General features: G+C 52.0%; 1 pseudogene; it reads right to left on the bottom strand.

Annotated features, from left to right (window-relative positions):
• Nucleotides 1-11,159: 11,159 nt before the first annotated feature.
• LOC110348720 (suppressor of cytokine signaling 5-like) lies at nt 11,160-12,599 on the bottom strand (annotated as a pseudogene).
• Nucleotides 12,600-12,802: the final 203 nt, after the last annotated feature.

The following is a 12,802-nucleotide window of genomic DNA, read 5'->3' as shown; positions in this document are numbered from 1 at the left end:
TGATTTATTTTAATAGCTTCTTTTTCTGATGTCTCGGGAAACCTATTATTGCATTTCTTAGCTTTTCACACCTATTTTTTTTGTTTTGCCTTCAAAAGAGTGTGCATGTGATGCGGCTCTGTGGCACTACATCTGTCACGTCACGGTAGCTGCTTTCTGCTGCCTGCTGAACAGAAGCAAGGACCCACAGCATCTCCCCTGCCCTGCATGCATTTCCAGCAATTGCAGTGGAGAGAACTGAGTCTAAAAATAGACTTCCGCTTCCGCTAGTGCTCCCTTCACCCCAAGCACTGGACTGCTTCTTTTTCAGCTCAGTACAAAGTCCTGGGGAGTGTCTGGCTCACCCCGCCAACTCTCAGGTATGTTAGTCTGACTTCACCTCCACTCATCTCAGAATTCCGGGCTGAGACAATACCAAAAACCCAGCGTTAAAGGAGGAGGGTAAAGTTCATTTGGCTCTTGGTTTGGAGAGGTTTCAGCCCATAACTGACTGGCTCCAAGGCAGGGTGGCATCACAGAGGAGAAACAGCTCATGGGAGGCAGAGGCAGCAAAGCAACAAAGCAGTGAAGCAAGTCCAGGCAATCCTAGCAGCCCCTTTCTGCCCCTTTTGTGTCCTATCCAGCCTACCGGGCTTAGGCCAGGCCAGACCAGTCAGTGAGCCGATGTAGTAATCACACACTCCAGATCCACCCACTTCTAAAAAAGCCCCACCTCTGACCACGTGAGGCATTTGGGGACAACTAGACAAAGCCATAACCAGGATAGCAAAACTTTGTTTTTCTTTTTGCAGTATTTGAGATGAAAACCAGAGCCTCATGCATGCTTAGCTCAACTGCTAAGCTACACCGCCACCCCACGAATACTTTTGTCCTCATAAAATTAACTGTTGACTTCTGAAAACGAAAACGCTCGCGGTACCCTGGGTGGGATGCAGAACGTGACCAAGACGGCTGTTCTGAGTGGCGTCCCTCCGGGAGCCTTTCTTCCGTGAGGGTTAACTTCTTTTTGGTTTCTGAAATGCTGCCCTTAGATAAATGGCCTGAGGTGTTTTCCTTGCAAAGAGAGAACCAGTCCGCCTTCAGGATGGCTGGGAACTGTGTTCCCCTTGCTCTTTTGTTGTCCATGTAGGGTGACAAGCGCCAGCAGAGCGCCCCTTGGCCTCGACTGTGGGTCCCCTTCGTTGGAACTCATGCCACCTGTAAGCAGAACAGCATGCTCTGCTCAGTCCTGGCTGAAAAGCTCCAGATACCTCAGCACGCCTGTCGTGTAGAACATTTGTGAGGCTCGGGGCAGGGCCTGTGCCCTCTTGGAGCCCACAGTGGTGAGGATTGGCACTTGGCAGGTGGAGCCAGTGCCAGGTTGGCTCCAGGGCTCCAGTGATGCCTTCCATGCCCTGCTCGCCACAGGGAGAAGCCGGACCTTGGTGAGGAGCAGTCCTCTCCTGTGTCCTCGGTGCTGCCCCTCCTGGGGGTGCCCTGCTGGCCTGGGCACTGGCCCTGGCTGTGTGGCAGTGGCCACAGGCTGTGTGTGCCGCCACATCGAGTCCAGAGCACTCGCGATCAGATCCTACCCTGGGTGCCAGACCAGACCTGCCACATTCTGGTTCTGCCCGACGCCCCTCGCAGGCACGCGTGCAGTGCAGCAGGAAGGGCACACTGCTAGCACTGACCCGGTTAGGGCTCCATTCCCAGCAAGTTCTAAACTGCTGTCAGTTCCAGAACATTCCATCAGCCACACAGAGCTGGGAGGCCAGGATCAGAGCAAACTCTGAGCGAACATTTATCCCAGGGCAAGCGAGGGAATAAAATGGCAGCAGCCTGCATCTGCCGGCCCTGCTGTCTCCACTTGCCTGTCCACCCCAGGCCCAGACTGACTCCACTAAGCAGGAAGCAGCCGACAGCGAGGAGGAGGAGAAAAAAACACCTTCCTCCTCCTCCATGCCCCGTGCCCACTGCTGCCCCAAACTCGTCCTGCTGCATCTGCCTCCTTATCACAGACTCAGTGCAGAGAATCCAGAAGAAACTGACAGCGCTGACCTCCATTCTCCCTCGCCTCCCAGGAGACTCTCGTGAGCGAAGGAGCGAAAGGAGTCCGCCTGTGAGCACAAAGCCACACAGACATCACTCTGCAGAGCAACACAGAGCCAGCCCGGGCTGGCAGTAAAAAGGATTTCACAAGGCCTTCCTGTCCTCCATGGCATCCTGCCTGTAAGATGATCTAGTTGTTACTTTTTTTTCTTTAACATAAGTTCTCACTAAGTTACCCAGCCAGGCCTCAAACTTGGGATCCTCCTGCCTCAGCCTCACTTTTATCTTTAAAAGTTTAGTCTGGAATCTGTCATGTACTTTTCATGCCAGGCAGCAGCTTTGCAGACGGTGACCTTCCCTGCAGGGCTGCTGTGCCTCTCGAGGGCCTCGTCCTGTCCCTGTGTGTGCAGGATGTGGCCCCAGAGGCTTATATCAATCTCTCGCTCCTAAAAAACAGCTCACCTCTGTCACAGAGAGGACAGTGTATTGGTTTTTAAGTTGCATCCACAAAGAAATGTAAAGAGAAAAAGCGAAATCATCGGAAATCCTCCAGCTTGCTGAATGAATATTCTTGTAATCATCTCCCCAAGGTAAGAGTCTTTGTTGAAAGAAAGGTATCCAGGAACAGCTTCATTAATGTAATCACTAATTTCTGCACTATTTGGACCGTTCATGTCCAGAATCATGAAGTTTCCCATTATGTTAATGTTCCAGTCTCAGCTTCACCATCTCAGACATAGCAGGCAAAAGTTTATTGTTTTTAAGTAAGGCCTGTATGAAGAGTAACACACATGTGGGAAGGGGTAGGCGAGTTTTCCCAGCCTGGAAGTGCCCCAGTGCCTAGAAACATGGGGCACCTGGCCCGAGGGTCCCGGACGCGTCCATGTGAGACTCAGCCTGTCCTAGGCGAAGGCCTCATTCCTACTCTTCGACCCCCTCTGTGACCATGGACAGTGAGTTATTTCTGGATTTGGGGCCCTTACAGACATTGCTACAGTTATTCTTTGTTTGTTTTGTTTGTTTTCTCTACAGAGTGGGTTAGTTACTTTTCTCTTGTTGCTGAGACAAAATACCCACATCCAGGGCCGGGGATTTAGCTCAGAGGTTCCAGCACCTGCCTCAAAAGTGCAAGGTCCCAAGTTCAATCCCCGGTATCGGAAAAAAAAAAAAATACCCACACCCAAAGTTGGAGGGGAAGGGGTAAATTTGGCTTACAGTTCGTAGAAGTTTCAGTCCACAATTGGCCAACTCCAAGGAAGAGATGACAAACAGGCATGGCAGAGCAGAAACTACATGGTGTGCACAAGGCAGCTAAGGTAACAAGAGAGCTAACAGCGTCTCCTGCCCCTGCTGTCTTATCCAGGCTACTTAGGCCGGGCAGCACTCACACCCTTAATCCTGGTGCCTTTGAGCTGAGCATTGCACCATGAATCATTCTCAACTGCACACACTCTAGGTCAAGCCTATGACCACAGGAGGCCTGGGGGACATCTGGACCCAAACGATGACACAGGGATCAAACTCAGGGCCTTGCACATGTTCGCCAAGCTAACACTGACCTACATCCCCAACCTTTTTCTTTTCTTTTCTTTTTCACTGAGTTTCCCACGCTGGCCTCAAACTTCCATCTCCCGCCTCAGCCTCCTGAGTAGCTGTGATCACAGGTGACTCCCACCATGCCCGGCTGCAGTTAACAGCCTTGCAGGTGTGCATGTTGCCTCCAGGGCTGTGTGTGGAAGTGGACTGCTGAGTGTGTGTTCACTTTTGGGATGAGTTACCAGTCTCATGGGGAGAGGGCCCTGGTGAACGTCTGTTGGTGCACAAGGTCACACCTGATGTCCGCCACAGTATGAGTAGGTGAACAAAATGGGGTCTGCCCTGCCCACACATGGAATATTACTCAGCCTGGAAATGAACACCCTCTGCAGCATGGTGAGCTGGGGAAGCAAACTGCTGAGCAAAAAACAGACACAGGAAAAAAAAAAAAAAAACAGACACAGGGACAAAGGACTGACCACACACATAGGGCATGAGCCCACCTGCATAGGGCGTCTGGACCAAGCTCCCCAGGGCCTCGGGGGAGTGAGGGGACAGAGGCTCTGGCTGGAGGGGACAGGGTTTTGTGGGGGATGATAGTTGTTCTGGAAATAGATACTGATGATGGTTGCACAACTCCATGAATATACTAAACATCACTGTGTCGTACACATTAAAACAGTGGCGTGTATGGTATGTGTGTTTTATCTCAATTAAAAAGCAATCGTTGAAAGCCTGGTATGTTAGGGCATGCCTGTAATCCCAACACTGAGGAGGCTGAGGCAGGAGGATCTCCTCGAGTTCAAGGTGACCCTGAACTACATAGTAAGATCATGTCTCAAAAAACAACAGCAACGGGCCGCCCCAGCCCCGGCCGGTCGGGCCAGGGATTTAGCTCAGTGATTTTGCCGCCTCGCAAGCACAAGGTCCAGAGTTCAATTCCCCGGTACCAAAAAAAAAAAAAAAAAACAGCAAGAAAGAAGAAAAAAAACCAATAGTTGAGCACCAGGAAAAGAAACCTGAGCCTGGGATGGTGTTCCACACCTCTAATCCCAGCTACTCAGAAGGCTGAAGCAGGAGGATTGCATGTTCAAGAGCAGCCCGGGCAACTTAGTGAGACGGTCTCAGAAAATTGAAAGGGCTGGGGGTGCAGCTAGTAGGGAGGGGGCTTGGGCAGCATGCACGAGGCCCTGGGCTTCATCCCCAGGACACAAGGTGGCGGGAAGGAAATCTGGGCGTCCGCAGGCAGGTGGGGGCTTCCCAGACTCCAAGACCTTCTGCTTTCTACCACTGTGCTTTGGCCCTGTCCTGGTTTGGGGGGATTTGAAACAGCTTCAAAGAGGCAACTGGCTCACTCGGGGAGGCTGGAAACCATCCCTCTGGGGCTCCAGAGATGCCAAAGACTACACAGTCATCAGACACAACCACTCAGTAAATCCTCCACAGTGGTCACCAGCCAAACGCCCCAGCTCAGGGAGCTCTGGTCTGCGGTGACTCTGCTGGCCGCCCATCCCTCCCACCTGGGGCCAGGCGGGGACGGGGCAAGGATTAGCGCTCCCTTGGAAAGCTCCCGGGCAAGGCCTGGGCTTAAGGATAATTTCCCTTCTCTGCAAAGCCAGGCATTTAGTCCTGATGGGCAGGGTCAGGAGAGAGCCAGCCAGCAGGGGACACGGAGCAGCTGAAGCCCAGGTGGCCACCGCAGAAGCTGGAGCCAGGGTCCCTGAGATGCCAGCTGGTCACTCATCTCCCCAGAGGTAGGAGGCAGCAGGTGAGGGGTCTCACAGGGAAATCCCCGAGGGTGTGGGGAGGGGTCCCCTTTAACCTCGGCTCAAACTCTCCAGGATTTGGTCCCCGCCTCTGGGCCAGCAGTGTGGCGGGCATTTCCTGCAGTGCTTCTCGGTGAAGCTGAGGACTGATCCTCATTCCTCCCAGCAGAAGTTGTGTAGACTCCTGTTGGGTTATTGTGACAGAAACAACAACGTCTGAACTGGGAAAACAGGGTCCAGCCTCCCATCCGCACCCGCTCCACCAGGCCAGTGTTGAGTCCTCGGGCTGAATTAAATGAGATACTGCGAGGAAGTGGCGAGTGCAGAAAAGCTCCTTTTCTTCCCACTGTTGGCGGGCAGCCCCCGGAGGGAAGGTAATGTTGCACGAACCAGGAGAGACTTCTAGCCTTTGGGTTTTCTTCCTCCTCAGCCGGGGCAGCCAGGGCTCCCAGGAGAATCCCCTCCAAGACGAGACGTCCACCCCACATAAGTCTTTGTGGCTTGGCCAAGGGGTGGGCTGGGGTTTGGGGGGTGGCACTTCCATCTCCCAGATGCGCCGGCATGTCAGGGAGAGGGCAGCCCTGACTGTGGGCAGCCAGAGCGGGGTGAACCTGCCCCTCGGGTGTCACCCAGGCACAAGGTGCGGGGTGGGGGCGATCCTCAGCCCTGCACCAGAAAAGGAAGGAGGTGAGCCACACGGGAGGCCTCTGCAGAGGGGCAAAATGCAAGGAGTGTGAGTCCTGTCCCAGCCCTCGCCACTGGTAACCCTGGGCGGCAGCTTCCCTCCCCACTCTGGCCCTGCGGGGACAGTAACTCAAGGCTGTGACCAGGTGGGCTCTGGCATCTGGCACATAGCAAGCACTCAGTAAACCATCCTGGAGGTTGTAGGTTGGGGTTCCTGGTCCAGACACGGTCACAAGAAAAAGTGACCACCTTTCACCCACATCGACCTAGCGACATTGGTCCTGAATCCCTTTCCTGGATGTGGAGATGTAAGCTCAGAGAACTTTCTCCAACGTTTTTCATCCAGAGGGATTTTAATTGTTTGTTGCAACCTATTTGAAGTACAGAAAAATATTTTTATTTATTTTATTTTATTTTTTTTTGGTACTGGGGATCGAACTCGGGTCCTTGCGCTTGCGCAGCAGGTGACAGAAAAGTATTTTAATATGCACCCATGTACTTTCCAAATATTTGCCCTGGCCACACTTGCTGAATTTTTAAAGAGATAAAATGCCACAGTAAGACCCTCTTTGTTCTCCCCGCTTCCCGAGTGGACCCCTGCCCGACACACTCGGACTCGGGGTCCACAGCCTGGTGTCTTTTGGATATCCAGGTCCTGTGTCACACAGACCCACCCTGCTCTGGCTCTTGCATTTCCCGTATGGATTCTGTGCCTCTGAGTTTCATCCCAGCTGCCATGTGCCTGCCATCGGCTAGCAGGCCAGAGTGCCCATCCTTTCAGTGAACACAAGTTCCGGGCTTGACAGGGTGCGACCCATGCTGCTACACCTTGCCTGCCTCGTGCCACTCCTGATTTCAGTGCCCTTTCTGCTCCCCCAATGGTGGGGCATGGGGGTCTCCCTGTGATTAGCTCATCACCTGCTTCCCAGCCCTGCAGCTGACCAGGCGCCGTGCGAGGTCACCAGTGACAGAGTGGGAACAGGCAGCTGGGCAGCTCAGAGGGTCCAGACAGACGTGGTCTGCCCTGCACCCAGCAGCACTTAGCACCCCAGTTGCTTTGTTCAGTTTCTACGCCTGACCCCCGAGGTCAGAGTCTGGCTGCTCCTGTGTTCTGTGCCCTGGATCTGGGCCGCCCGGGGCGGCAGCCACCGGCATGGATCCGAAGGGAGACGTGCTCTGAATGTAAAACACATCAGCCATTGAAGACTCAGGATAAAAAGCATGTCAACCATCTGATTAATACTTTTTATTGGTTGGCATGTGGCAATAATAATTTTAGGGGCCTAGGATTTAGCTCAGTGGTGCTGCACCTGCCTCAAAAGTGCAAGGTCCTAAATTCAATCCCCAGTACCAGAAAAAATAATAATAATAATGATTTCAGAGAAGCCGGGTGTGGTGGTGCATGCGTGTGATCCCAGGACTCTGGGAGGCTGAGGCAAAAGGGTTGCAAATTTGACCCCAGCCTGGCCAACTTGAAACATAGTCAGAAGCTGTCTCAGAATAAAAAATTTTAAAAAGAAAGCTGGGGAGATAACTCAGTTTGAAGGCCCTGGGTTCAATCTCCAGTATTGCAAATAATAATAATAGCAACAATAATTTTAGGATAAATCAGATTAAATGAAAAATATTATCACAATGAACTTCATCTGCTTCTTGGGGGTTTATTTATTTAGCTATTGCAATACTGAGGAGGGGCTGGGCGTGGTGGCGCATGCCTCTAATCCCAGCACTTGGGAGGCTGAGGCAGGAGGATTGCCATGAGTTCGAGGTCAGCCTGGGTTACATAGTGAGTACAAGGCCAGCCTGAACTGCATAGCAAGATTCTGTCTCAAAAAACAAAACAAGAATACTGGGGAGGAGATATGGGGCCTCGTGCGTGCTAGACTAGTGCTGCACACTGAGCTCCCTCCCCAGCCCTTTATTTTGAGATAGGGTCTAAGTTGCTAGGTTGCCCATGCTGGGCTCGAACTTGGTTTTTTTTTTTTTTTTTTTGTGGTACCAGGGATCAAACTTGGGTCCTTGCACTTGTGAGGCAGGTGGCGGAATCACTGAGCTAAATCCCCAGCCCTGGAACTTATGATCTGCGTGCCTCAGCCTCCCAAATTGCTGAGATCACAGGTGTATGCCACTGCCCTTGGCTTCTTTTTACTTTTTAAATGTGGCTCCTGGGAAATCATAAATGGAATGTGGTTTGAATTAGCCCTCTGTTGGCCCTAGACCCCTCTGGCCTGATGCCCCACGGCAGGTGGTGCCAAGAAAAACCTCCCAGACAGACGGGTGGGCGGATGGATGAACAGACAGACAAACGAGTGAGTGAACATGTGACCAGAACCCGAGAGCAAGAGGTCTGCAGTGTGTCGGAGTCCCAGCTGGTGCCACCCTGGCACCTCAAGACTTCAGAGTCTGCCCCTCCTGTCCCCTCTCCTCCTCCCACCCCCGGAAGGGCTCAAGTGGGGATGGCACTGTGGAGGGGGCTGAGCCACCCCAGCCCCTCCCAGCCACCCACGCCCTGGTGCATGTGATGCCCCCCAGCCCTGCACCATCTGTGCCCGCATCGGAGCCCAGGGCAGGACCACCCCACAGAGCGTGTGAGCCAGCATCTGGTCCAGCCCGGAGTTCTCAGGCAGAAGAATGCCATGCTGTGCAGGCCTGGGCACCGTGCCTGGGCCACCTCAGGCAAGGCCCGCACACCACGGTGCCTGCTTTGATGCCTGGAGAAAGGTTGGCTTTGAAGTTGCCAGGCCAGTAGCAGAGCTGGGCAGCTTTCATGAGGAGCTCCCCCGAGGCCAGCCACAGGGCTCTGGCTTGCTGGGTGGTCTGAAGGCCCCTCTGGAATCTTTGGGAAGAAACGTTCTCCCTTCAGTTCGGGTTTCAGACAACCAAGCCCCACCCAGAGCTTGGGCTCAGGCACGAGTTGCCGTATCGGGAAGGAATGGTCACTCCCATGGCTGTCCTTTCCTCCCTGACGACTGGTGGCCACTGGGCCTGAGGCTGGGTTGGTACACGGGGACACCCTCCAGCACTGGGGCTGGGGCTGGAGGACCGCTGTCCCCTACTCCTGGCCCCAGTGGCCACACTTTAGGGGTCTTTGGTCTCCTTTCGTTGCATGTGCGTGGTACAGGGTATCGAACTCAGGGCTTTCCCATACCCCCCAAACCCGTGCCCTCAGCCCAGCCAAGCTGGGACCTCCAAATCTCTTGCTTTGGGAAGCCCCACCCACAGACCCGCAAGTTTACGAAAGACTCCCACCCTCAGTTTTGCATTTGAAATGACAGTATTTGGCTATAAATCACTTATCAAACATCATGTCAGCCGGCTCGAGCGCCCGGGAATGCTGGCCAAGCCGAGCATCGGTCGGTCTTCCTTGAGATGTACTGGCATTGTGAAGGCTAAAGTCAGGGGCAGGTAAAGGCTCTGTGACTTACGTAAATGTTTGCTAGTTTCTATTTTGCAGTTTTTTTCTACCTTCTAGAACTCACAGATTTTTTCTTTTCTAGTTTAGTTTTTGGACTGGGTAATCAATCCATCCTCCTGATCCAAATTTCAAAAGGCAGGCGGGTATGGACTGAAGGCTCCCAGGATCTCGCTGGCCACAGGGCCCACAGGGACCATGCAGAGATGCTTGGTGTGTGAACGTGAGCAGCCAGCCCTGTCCCCAGCTGTTTCGGTAAACAGTGGGCACTCAGCATCTTGGAAATCTTTCCAGCCCTCATCACCGTGGAGATCTTTCCACACCAGGACATAGAGCAGCTACAGGGCAATCTCGGGACTCAGGGTTCTTTTACCCTAGCTCTGGAATGTGCGTGCAAGGTGTGTGTGTGTGTGTGGCACTGGGAGATTCAACCCAGGGCCTTCGCACTGAGCCACATCCCCAGCCATTATTTTTAACACCAAATATACTTTATTAGCACAAAAAAAGCAGCCATGACAAGGCATAGCAAGCAGAAACATACATTCGCAGTTAAAGAATTAGTGTTGCATACAAATACAGTTTTTCTCTTTTGTAGCTTGGCAGTAGCCACAGGGATAGAAAACAGCCTTCAGTAGCAGCTGGTAAGGAAACTAAAGACATTCGCCAGCCCCAGCGGAACAGAGCACAGTAGCACAAGGCCACAGAATGCACTGGGCTACTGTAGTGCAAATGTCTAGGGCAGAGCTGAAGATTCAGTTCAGTACCAAGCAAACACTAGAACTCGTCCTTGCCAAAGGGCTCACTCAGGTTGTGTTTCACACTGTTCTGGGTGACAAGAAGGTGCTAAGTGAAGTTATTCACAGACACAATGGCTATGCAGTACCTTTTAAGTCTGCAATTTAGGTTTCAGGTTCTCCATGAAGAATTGACTGCACTGAAGTTTTATAAATTATACTTAAACAATTCAGATGTCAGAGTTTACAACACAGAGATGAATACTGCCACCCAAATTGTTAATTACAGTTTAACAATAATCTCAACATCAGCAGCCACTGTAGTTTCTGCTATCTGACTTGGGACGGTTTCTACTCTCATTTTCTTCACGGTTCATATACTCATCTTGGGCACAGGAAACAATCCAACTGCAGTGAAACAATGTTTAGACAGCACATGCCAACTTAAAAAAATCACACACAGCTGCAGCAGCAATTCCAATTCTGTTTTAAATTACAGCACTCATTGAAAAACAAATTAATACCTAGGACCTTTAAATAAAATTCTACTAACTTTGTAAGTGAAAATTTAAAAATAACTATTTAGAAAACCCGGTTTACTTAACAGTACCTTTCAAAGAAGAGAAAAGGAGACTGACTATAAACTATATCAACACTTACATGAACTGCACTTCGCCCTTGTGGCCAGAATGTTTCATTGTTTTCTTTTCCTAAAAGAAAGACAGTCATTTATTTTTTTGGACTTCCAAAGCTTGATTTATAGTAACTACAAACATCATTAACTTTTGGAAGGTGATAGAAAAATTCTTAGAAAAAATAATGTCAAACATTAGTCACACTGTTGAAATCTCTTCTAGTATTTTTTAAATTTTTTTTTCCAATATTAATAATTTGTTCTTTAGTAAGAAATAGAATTCTTCATGGCCAATGCCCCAGAGTTGCCTCACTTGATTAGGACAGCCATTAAAACCAAGCTGTCAGCTCGGCGGCAAAGGTTTTCACAGCTCTCCTAAACACCTGTAGCTCTGTCCTGTTTTCCCTCTCAGTAACTCTGTGCTCTGAGGGGCATGAGGGTGCACGTGGGAGCCAGCTGGTTAATGGCCTTCGGGGACAGAAGAGTTTAGTGCCTTGACGGGTCCTCGTCCTAACCAGCTACCCAACCTTGTGTTTACATGATACTCTTTAACATCCTGTGACGCTGACAGTGGAGGGACTGTCAGTTCTGTCGTAGGCAGCGCGGCTGCACGGCAGATGTACTGCAAGCTGAAGGGAAAGGCCCTGCTCAGAGATGTAGTAAGCCATGGTTCAGACCACAGGCAAGAACTGGGGTCTCTAATGTGCCAGAAGTCGGGTTACAGTGCGAGAGTGAAGCACACATGGCTGTGGGCAGCAAAGCTGAAGCTATGCTTCCATGTCCATTTCCAGTGCAGGGGCCGTGGTCACGGCGGAAGCTCACAGAGAAGGGGTGGTCCTCATGCACAGAGTCCCTGAGCGAAAATGTGCTTCAGGTTTCCCTTCCAGAAGGGCTTCTGCTCATCAGTCCACCACTCCCCGAAGCACACCCAGCAGCAGTGCAAGCAAACTGTGTGTGGGCCTCCCCAGCTCCTGTCTGCTAAGGTGCACACTGCCTCTGGACACCCGGCGCTGCTTCTGCCTCCAAGTCCTGACTGCAGACGAAAGGTGCTGTGTCCGCTCCTGAGTCAGGAGTAGCCTGTGCAGCTGGAGAACTGGCCCCATGCCTTTGCGCCACTCTGGGAGCTGACTCTGGTCCAGTCTGTGTAAGGGATGAACCTGTGCGGGAGCTGCCAGTGTATTTGTGCATTGGCATTTCTCGAGCATGAATTGAGAAAGCTGTATTTTTCCTTTATTGGAAGAGAGAGGCTCCACTGCTTGCTGTGAGTTCTCATGGGAAACGCAAGCTCACTGTGTCCGCAGCCAGCGGTCTGCTGGGAATGCTGTCCGCGTCGGCACTGAGCTCCCTCTGAGCACCTCTCTCGCCCTTGCGGTCCACTTCAAGTTCTACCAGCGTCTCCTCAGTATCCACAGAACTCCAGGTCTCTGTGGAACCAGAATCCTTTTTCTTCCCACCCCAGGGGCAGGTCCAAAGTAGGAATCTCTTCCTGAGGTTCTTGTTCCTGGGGCAATACAAGAATCATTAGCCTTCCCCATACTTACTTCAAGTGTGAGGGATTTCGGTAGCGCGGCTTGGGCTTCTCCTTCCCAGCTGCAAGGCAACATTTTCTCTGAAGGGTCTGCTTTGCTGCTGAGGAGCCAAGTCTCCTGCTGATGCTTTCCTCTTATACAGACACCTGTTGGAGTCTTGTCCACAATTTCACTACTGCTTCTTCCCTCACGAGGAGATTCTGACACTGTATGTAAAGTCATTTCACATTGCCCCATTTCATCCTCCTGCCAGAGCCGAAATTCTCTGGAAACTCCCCGGAGCCCACTGCTGGGCAGGAACAGGCAGTCTCCAGGCTGACTCTGACTGAGGGGACACTGTCCGGCTGCGCAGCCTCCATAGGGACCCATGTGTCCCGTCCCCTCCAGCCTCCCGGTCAGCGAGGCCTGGCTTCCTCCAGGCAGAGCCCGGACCACAGCTCTGCCGATGCCCCACCAGGTCCCCACCCTGTCCTCCACTG

This window comes from Heterocephalus glaber, unplaced genomic scaffold (genome assembly GCF_053883595.1).
Source record: "Heterocephalus glaber isolate CG9 unplaced genomic scaffold, H.glaber_assembly_v1.0 deba00000071, whole genome shotgun sequence".
Lineage (NCBI taxonomy): Eukaryota > Metazoa > Chordata > Mammalia > Rodentia > Bathyergidae > Heterocephalus > Heterocephalus glaber.
This window is presented reverse-complemented; position numbering and strand designations above follow the sequence as displayed.